We start from the raw sequence: 10,371 nt of genomic DNA, 5'->3' as shown, positions 1-10,371 counted from the left end.
TTAATATTGTTTGTCATCCACTTCACTCCAAATTGTGTCCTCTTCTTCACTTGTGGTATACAACTTACTATTGCTGCTAACAAATATTCTTTCGCAATTTCCCATGCACTAATGATATCCCGGCCTTCCAATTCCTCCCTCCATGAAACTTCTCGAAGTTGACATCTAAGACTATTATAATCACCTGCTTTATAATTCCACATAAGTTCCCGTCTCTTTGATACCCCTGCATGTCTATTCATTTTCCAAGTCAAAACCATATGGTCACTCTCTCCAACTGGCGGGAGAAATGTCATCTCAGTTATTATCAATTTTTCTGATGCTATTTCCAAATCCAAAACTCGTGAACCTCTTGTTCCCCCTATTCCATGTTGCCTAAGACATTTGTCCCTCAATAATTCTAGAAATTCCATTCCCTTATTGCTACATGCATCTTCCTCTTCCCAATTTATACTGCTGTTGTTAAAATCTCCCATAACAATCATTCTCCTTACACTTGCCAAGTTCAACTGTCTAAACATCTTCTTGTTCCCACCCTCTGTGCTCCTTAGTCTGTGGCAACACCCCACCAAATATCCTGTCTTGCCCACCTCTACCTCACACTATATGCTTTCAAAATCATTAGTGTCACCGCCTTCCAAAGCCTCCAGTCTTAGAGGACATAAGTGGTCACTTATCATAAGCCCACAACGCTTTCCCCTCCTATCCTGCCGAAAAATGCTGTACCCTGCTACTTCTATTCCTGTTATTATATCCTCTTCTGTCAACCACGTCTCAGAGATCCCAATAATCTTTAGCCACGCTGATGCTATCAGCACCACTAATTCCTCTCCTTTATTCCAGATACTCCTGGCATTAGTATAAAGCATAAAAATGTCATAGTTTCTATACTCAGCATTATCTCCTTTAGATTCCACTTGGTTCAGTGTTACCTGATGTTGTCCCCCTTCTCCCAAGTACCCATTCCCACAAGAGGCCATCCCTGCTAGTATCCACCTTGGAACACACCGACTCATTCAGAACAGCAATCTCTCCAAATGCCTACATCCTTCCTCATTCAAATGCAATTTTGAATGAGGAATGATGTCATTAGTGTCACTGCTTTCCAAAGCGTCCACTCTTAGAGGACATAGGTCGTCGCCTATCATAAGCAGTACTCCACCACCATGCTTTTCCTTCCTATCCTGGTGAAAAATGCTGTACCCAGCGACTTCTGTTCAGGAAATAAAGATAGGATGTAGAATTTATGCTTGGTAAGGATATATTGTTGGAGGTGGAAGAAATAAGATATCTTGTGGTGATAGTGAATAAGGTTCTGAAATTTAGGGGACACTTTACAAAATTGTGAGGACAACACGATGTTTTCTGGGAATGATGCAAAAGATACTGACTTGTAAAAAGAAGTAGATTCTTGTTCCATTGTATAAGGTCCTGATTACACCACACGTGGACTACTGTACACATATTTAATCACTTGGTTTTCAGTAAGACGAAGAAATGTTGGAAAGGTTCCAGAGGTAACTGACTAAGGGTTTCCGATCTCTGGAATGTCGAATATGAGAAAAGGTTGAGAAGATGCAATTTACAGTCTAATGGATAGAAGGAAGTGGGGGATAGAACCCACTTCCTTCTATCCATTAGAAGGAAGTGGGTTCTATCCCCCAAGTTAGTAAGGGGTTGTTATAGGATCAATGTTGAAGTGGTTTTACAGAAAATGGTGGGAGATCAGGGGAGAACCAGAGGTCATCCCTGAGAAGGGTGTGAGAAGCAGGTTTTTTGCATGCAGAGTTGTGAATGATTGGAATGCCTTACCTGAGTGGTGTCTGCAGAGAATTTGAGTGCTTTTAAGCCGTGGTATGATGAGTTGCATGTGTATGACAAAAGGAGCTCCTAGATGAGTCTTTGACTCCATGGGATCTTGGGGTGATAATAATAATAATAAACCTCCTATGCAGTCAAAACACTCATTGAATTCTACTTTAAACTCGTTTACCGTTTCCACACTCTCAAATATTGCATTTCATTTGTGAACCACTCTCCGTGCAAAAAAATAAAATAATAAAATAAAATAAATAAATAAAAAATAGTCCTCACTTGCCATCTTATTCCTTTTCGTATAACTTCTGGTGATAGCATTTTTTTTTTTTTTTCCCCCTGACTCCCTCCATTCTATGAAAAATCTCTTCCACATTCTATTCATGAAGCTCTGCAAAAGGCTGTCTTCATACTCAGTATTTCAGAAATCTGACATTGCCTTAATCAATCAACCTTCTGCAGTATATTTTCATCCTACTTGAATAACCAGGTGACCATTATGAATGCACAGTAATCCATATGTGGCTTGATGAGGATGTATATAGTGGAATGGTTCTCTTCATCGTTGCCATATTCTGTTGTGATGCCATAATAGTTTTAGAAATGCAACTCCTAAACTTAAGATTCCTATCGATCACTACTCCCAGATCTCTCTTTTCCTCTACCTCCTTCAGAAATCATCTACCAGCTATACACATTGTTCCCGTTAAGTAATGAGATTGATTTTTTACAGGAAAGTAATAGCCATACTTATTTTGACTGCTAGAGTGTGCTGTAATTGCAGGTGCAACTTTCAAGTTGGGTGATGCAGCAGTTTTTTTTATGGCATCTGTTGAAGTAAGAATGTGTGAGTGGAGCATGTCAGAAGTTGCGTCATGGAGCAACGAGCTGTGATAAAATTTTACTGTAAATTATGAAAAACTGCTACAGAAGTGTACGAATACATAAAAAAGATTTTTGGAGATGACTGTCTGAGCTGTGTACAGGTGTTTCGCTTGTTTTCAACATTTAAACAGGGGAGAGAGTCCGTGGTGGATAAACGACGCTGTGGAGGATAGCCAGTTTCTGTACAGACAAATGAAAATGTGAAATTGTTGCCCATGACAGGAAAATAACTACTGGGCTACTCACTGTACAGCTGGGTATTGGTATGGAAGCTGCCAGATTAATCTTAGTAATAGATTTGCACAAGAGGAAGATTTGTTCAAGGTTTGTGCTGCACACATTGACACATGAACAGAGAAAGCACCGGGTTGCATGTTGTAAAAATTTCATCCATACAGTTGATCAAGATCATGATGTATTGGAAAGAATTGTCACCAGTGGCGAAAGTTGGTGTTTTCAATTTGATCTGGAAATGAAACACCAGAGCATGGAATAGCATGGAATGTCTTCTCCCCAGCAGAAGAAAGTTAGGTTGCAAAAATCACATGTCAAGACAATGGTCATTGTTTTTTTTCAACGCTGCTGGAATTATCCACCACGAATTTGTTCCTAGAGCACCACAGTAAACAGTCAGTATTATATTAATTAGGAGTAATGCAGCATCTGAATGCCCACATGCAATGTGCCAGGGAAGAACTGTTCGACAACAACAATTGATTTCTGTACAATGCATGTTATGCACTGTACACAGCCTGCGAAGCAGTTTCTGACTTTGAAGTCGATCTGTGCGATGAACCCCCCCCCCCCTCCCCATTTGTCAGATTTCGGTCTAGCAGACTTTTTCCTCTTCCCAAAGATGAAGTGTACCTTGAAAGGGGAGCACTTAAGTGACAACGCAGTGTGACCCAAAGACTGAAGGAGGTTCCCATTCAGGACTTCCACTGGCCTTTGAACACCTGTACGACAGATGTAAATGTTGTGTGGAGTTGGAGGGAGATTATTTTGAATCTGTGTAATTGACAATTTTAAATGTAGTTCTTTGTTTTGATATAATAATTATTGTCTCATTACTTAACAGGCATACTGTGTATACTCTTTTTCCATCTTTGCCTACCAAATTTCAAAATCTTATTTTGCAACATTCAACTGGCAGCTCTACTTAACTTGCCCACTCACGCAGTCTATTCATATCCTCTTGTGAAGTCACAACTTCTGCAGTACTCCTATAGTTCTCCCCAGTTTTATGCCATCTGCAAACAGTTGCATATCTCCACTTAAACCTGTTGCAATATCATTAGCACACAAGTTAAACAATGATACCTCAAAATTCCCACTTCTCATACTCAACTTGCAGCATATCTTAATCATTACCTATTTAATGCACTGATCTAGTTAACTTTATGTGGTCTAGTTATCAACTTGTGTTATAATCTTTATTGTGTTATTGTGGTATAGAGAGGGACCTCCCCTCTTTATACTAATACCAGGAGTATCCAGAATAAGGGAAAGGAATTGGTGGTGCAGATAGCATCAGCCTGGCCAAAAATTATTGGGATCACTGAGACATGGTTGACAGAAGGGGATATAATAACAGGAATAGAAGTTGCTGGGTATAGCATTTTTCATCAGGATGGGAGGGGAAAGCGTGGTGGTGGGGGTACTGCTTATGATAAGTGATGACCTATGTCCTCTAAGAGTGGAGGCTTTAGAAGGAAGTGAGACAAATGATTTTGAGAGCATATGGTATGAGGTAGAGGTAGGCAAGACAGGATATTTAGTGGGGTGTTGCTACAGACCCAGGAGCACAGAGGCTGGGGACCAGGAGATGGTTAGACAGCTAAGTCTGGCAAGTGCAAGAAGAATGATTGTTATGGGGGATTTTAACTACAGTAGTATAAATTGGAGAGAGGAAGATGCATGTAGCAATAGGGGAATGGAATTTCTAGAATTCTTCAGGGACAAATGTCTTAGGCAAAATGTAACAGAGGGAACAAGAGGTTCAAGAGTTTCGGATTTGGTTATAGCATCAGAAGAGTTGATAATAACTGAGTTGACATCTCTCCCACCAGTTGGAGAGAGTGACCATATGGTTTTGACTTGGAAAATGAATAGACATGCAGGAGTATCAAAGAGATGGGAACTTATGTGGAATTATAAAGCAGGTGATTATAATAGTCTTAGACATCAACTTCAGGAAGTTTCATGGAGGGAGGAATTGGAAGGCCGGGATATCATTAGTGCATGGGAAATTGTGAAAGAATATTTGTTAGCAGCAATGGTAAGTTGTATACCACAAGTGAAGAAGAGGACACAATTTGGAGTAAAGTGGATGACAAACAATATTAAACAGGAATTGCATGCGAAAAAGAGGCTATGGAAGAGATATAAGGAGACAGGTGAAGAGAAGATGCATGAAGAATATAAGACACAGGCCAGAAGAGTGACTAGTGTGGTAAGGAAGGCAAAACTGGAATATGAGAGGAAATTGTCACTAAGATGCAAAGAAAATCCTAGGGAATTTTTTAGCTATGTGGCCAGTAGGAGGAGAAATGATTGTGGGATAAAAATGGGAATAGAGTGACTGATGCAGAGGACATAGTGTTGTTCAATGAACACTTTATTGGAGTATTTCATCCTAGAGATGTCAGTTTTAATGCTAAAGGGATAGGGCTGGTTCGAGGTTTAGAGGTACAGCAGGAAAGTGTGTTTCAGATACTGAGTACTCTAGATGTCAGTAAAGCTTTGGGACTAGATGGTATTTCACCACGAGTTTTGAGAGAATGTGCTAAGGAACTGATGGTTCCTTTAACGTGGCTTTTCAATTAAAGTCTGGCTTCAGCAAAGGTGCCCAGGGAATGGAAGGAAAGTAAGATAGTGCCATTGCATAAGGGCGGTAGCAGATTGGAAGTGTCTAATTATTGACCAGTTTGTGTGTCATCAGTAGTTGTTAAGCTCTTGGAGAAAGTAGTGAGGGACCATATACAGCATTGGGCGGATGAGGGTAATATTATCTGTGAGAGTCAACATGGATTTGTGAAAGGGCGCTCTTGTTTTAGCAATATGCTAGCCTTTTATAATAAAGTTACAAGAACATTAGATGAGGGAAAGGCATATACTGCCATTTTTTTAGACTTAGTGAAGGCATTTGACAGGGTACCACATGATAAGCTGATATTTAAGTTCCAGCACATGGGTCTGGATGTCAGATTGGTCAACTGGATTCAGGATTGGCTGTCTGATAGGTATCAGAGAGTTGTGTATGGTTTAGCAGTTTCAAGGAGGCAGAGGGTTGCAAGTGGGGTCCCACAAGGCTCAGAACTAGGACCTATATTGTTCTATCTTTATATCAATGATATTGCCAGTGGATTGCAAGGGGATATTCAGTTGTTTGTGGATGATGCGAAGCTGGGAAGGATTATTAGTAATAGTGCAGATGTGATAGCCCTGCAAGAGGATTTGAATAAGCTAGATAGATGGCAAAATGAATGGGGTTATCAGTTTAATGCAGCAAAATGTAAGGTCTCGAGGTTTGGGAAACATCGATGGGATGCTTCATAGTCTATGGGAGGAGTTATACTGGAGGAAGTAGGGGAGACAAGAGATCTGGTGGTTGATGATTGATAGAAACCTGAAGTTTAGGGGACATATTGCAAAGGTGGGGAAGGTAACACAGAGGATTGCTGCAATTATGAGAATGACACTGACCTGCAGAGATAAGAGGGTTATCATTCCGTTGTATAAGTCTCTGATCAGACCACACATGGACTATTGTTCTCAGATTTGGTCCCCAGGATTTGAAGGGGATAAATTAACTGTGGAAAGGATACAAAGACGGATGACAAAGATGGTTTCAGGACTGTACAAGGATAGTTATGAGGATCGGCTGAGGGAATGTGGACTGCAGAGTTTGGTGGACAAAAGAAGGAGAGGTGATATGATTGAGACTCTTAAACTGTTGAGAGGTGGTTACAGAGTTGACACTGGGGAGTTCTTTCGCTTGGTTGAACAGAGGGAAGGAGTGATTACAAGAGGCCATCCCTGGAAGTTACGAAAGGAAACTGGGAGCAAGAGAGTGAGGGGTGGTTTCTTTGCGTGGAGGGTGGTTGAACCATAGAATGCATTGCCTGATGGAGTGGTGAGAGCGAGAACGGTCTATGAGTTTAAAGAGTGGTATGATAGACTTTGTGTTTCTTAAGGGAGACCTCCCCTCGATGAATCTTGACAGACTTTATGTTCTTAGGAAAGACCTCCCACAATGAGTCTTTTGACTCCATGGAGGCCTGAATAATAATAATAATAATAATAATAATATTATAAATAGATTGCTGCTATTATCAACCCAGTTCTAAATTTTAGTCTTTATCCCCAACACTCTAGTTACAACTTCTGAGAGACACCTATAATTCGAAGCTTTAGTCTTATCACCTGCCTTATGTAGAAGCAAAACAATTTTCTCCTCTTTCCACTCCTTTGGAACTTGGCCCATTGTAAGACTTGATAACAATTATGTCAAAGCTTAGCATTCGCTCAAAATATTATTATTATTATTACTATTATTATTACCCAAGTCCTATGGAGTCAAAAACTCATCTAGGAGGTCCTTTTATCAAATACACAGCTCATCATACCATGCTTTAAACACACTCAAGTTCTCTGCAGACACCACACTCTCAAGCAAGGCATTCCAATCATTCACAATTCTGCATGAAAAAATCCTGTCTCTCACTCCCCTACTCACACCCTCTTTATACAGCTTCCAGGGATGACCTCTGTTCTCCCCTGATCTCCCACTATTTTCTGTTGAACCTCTCCAGCATTGATCCTATAACAACCCCTTATTAACTTGTAGGTCTATCATACCTCCTCTCCTCCTCCTCCTCCTCTCCACCAGACTCTGCAAGTTGCATCTTCTCAATCTTTCCTCATACTCGACATTCCAGAAGTCAGAAACTGCCTTAGTCAGTCGCCTCTGGATCCTCTCCAACATCTCTTCATTTTTCTGAAAACCAGGTGACCAAATCTGGGCACAATAGTCCATGTGTGGCCTAATCAAAACCTTATACAATGGAACAAGAATCTCCCTACTTCTACAAGTCAGTGTCCTCCTCATCATTCCCAGAAGCCTTTGTGTTGTCTTCACAATTTCGGATATGTGTCCCCTAAATTTCAGATCCTTATCCACTATCACCCCCAGATCTCTTATTTCCTTCACCTCCAACAATATATCCTCACCAAGCATAAATTCTGCATCCCATTTTTTTTTCCAAATTTTGAAAAACTACTATCAGTGGCTATTATTCAAGTCTTCTTGTAAAGTCACAACATCCTCTCTACTCTTTATAGTTAGTCCCAACTTTGCATCATCTACAAACAATTGAATATCTCCATCCAAATCTCTACTAATATCATTAATATACAAGTTAAACAGCAATGGCCCTAAAACAGACCCATGAGGCACACCACTGGTAACTTTCCTTTTCCTGGATATCACCCCCCATTCACAACTTGTTGATACCTATCAGATAGCCAGTCTCCAATCCAATGCACCATTCTAATATCCAACCCCATCCACTCCAGTTTGACTATCTACTTATCATGCTGGAATCTATCAAAAGCCTTTGCAAAATTTAAGTATTTTACTGTGTATCCTTCTCCTCTGTCCATGTAAGCAGTCACCTTATTGTAATAAGTAAGTAGATTAAAACATGACCTCACTTTAGCAAATCCATGCTTTCCATCAAAGATAATACCATTATTGTCAACCTAATTCTGGATCCTAGTTCTCACAAGCTTCTCCAACAACTTAACTACAACACCTGACATACAGATAGGCCTATAGTTTGATGTTTGAATTCTATCACGTCCTTTATGAAGTGGCACAATCTTGCTCTCCTTCCACTCCTTAGGAATTTGATTGAGTGTAAGACTTGTATTAAACAAATATATCAAGGTGAGCATCAACTCCCTGGCACATTCCTTCAGAATTCTTGGTGATATATTGTTAAGTCCCACAGCCTTATTTACATCTAGTTTGCTCAACTTCCCACACACACCTCTTGCTCACTTACAGTCAGTCTCTCTCTCTTCCCCAACATCAGCTGCTCTCAATCTCTCCACGAAGTCACATTCACAAGATTGAAAGACCTTTATGAACTGATCATTAAGTATCTCCATCACACCCTCTGCAACAGCTGTCTTTATACCATTTTCTCCAATCAGTGTCATCTTTCCATAATCATTCTTTCTTTTGCTGGCTACATATCAAAAAGAACTCCTTAGGATTCTTTTTGGCTTCATTAGCTAGCTGCTGTTCATACCGCTCTCTTTAGCTACCCTCGCCAACCAGGTCACCTGCCTTGCCTGGTCTTTGTAGTCCTCATGGAATTGGTTATTTCCACTTCTCTTATGCTGCCTCCATAGTGTCCTTTTTCTCTGTATCGCATGCTTAATATCTTTATTAATCCATTTCATACTTACATTATTTAACCTTCTCACCTTTGGAATACGTTTAGACATTGCATCTACTGATAGTTTTTGAAAATCCCTCAAACTACATTGATCTCTTTTCCAGCTAACTCCTCATTCCATGCTATACCTCCAAGCTGTCTCCTAAGCTCTTCATAATCACCCTCCCCCCCTTGTAGTTCCACATATATCCTTTTCTTACAGAGGTCCTCACATTGCTGGCAACTACCCAGGTAATCACCTTATGGTCACTCTCACCAATTGGTGGGTCATTTGACACTTCATTTATAATTACATCCTCTGATGAGATGACCAAATTCAAGACCCTTAATCCTTGTGGACCCTTAACCCTTAATCCTTGCCCTCTGTTACATACTGTCTGAGGTAGTTATACCTCAAAAACTCAAGAAACTCATTTTGCTTACTTCCAGTTACTATCTCATCATTCCAGTCTATATTGCCATAATTAAAATTGCCCATAATGATCACCCTTTTCTTATTTGCTTGGCTAATTTGATTATACATTTCATAGTCATTACATCCACATTTCCTGGTCTATAACAACATCCAACCAAGTATTTCATTCCATTCACCTCTATCTCACACCATACTACCTCAAAACCACTGGCATTATTTCCCTCTTGTATCTTTACTTTGTATGGACATAACTCTTTCTCTCATCAATAACACTCCCCCCTCCATTTTTATCCCCTCCCTTCTATCCTCACGAAACATATCATATCCTTCCATCTCTATTCCTGTCAGGATGTCGTGTCTATTCCATGTCTCGCTTATTTCAACAATTTTTGGGTGAACAGACTCAATTAGTGCAACCATTTCATCTGCCTTGTTTCTTACACTTCTAGCATTTGTATATAAACATAACAGCTCATTCCTGAATCTACAGCTAGTTCCACTGATAACACTCATTTGGTGTGATCTCTCTCCATGCTCAACTGGGGGCCATTTCTGCTTATTCATTTTAGAACCCTTTTCAATTCTAACTGTTTCCTCTTGATCCCAGGTCATTCCATTCCTTTCCTGTCTACACATGCTCTCACATCCTCTTGGAGCATCAACCTTTCTCATGCTGTGTATCCCTGTCCACCCTGAGCCTACCTGTTTCCCTGTTCATCTTGCACACCCATTCTTTCACTTTCCATACTCATGCCACTTACTTCCTCATTTATAACCACCTCTTCATTC

The sequence above is a fragment of the Typopeltis vanoorti genome, chromosome 10 (genome assembly GCF_054136105.1).
Source record: "Typopeltis vanoorti isolate ZY-2024b chromosome 10, IOZ_Tvanoo_1.0, whole genome shotgun sequence".
In the NCBI taxonomy this organism is placed as follows: Eukaryota; Metazoa; Arthropoda; class Arachnida; order Uropygi; family Thelyphonidae; genus Typopeltis; species Typopeltis vanoorti.
This window is presented reverse-complemented; position numbering follows the sequence as displayed.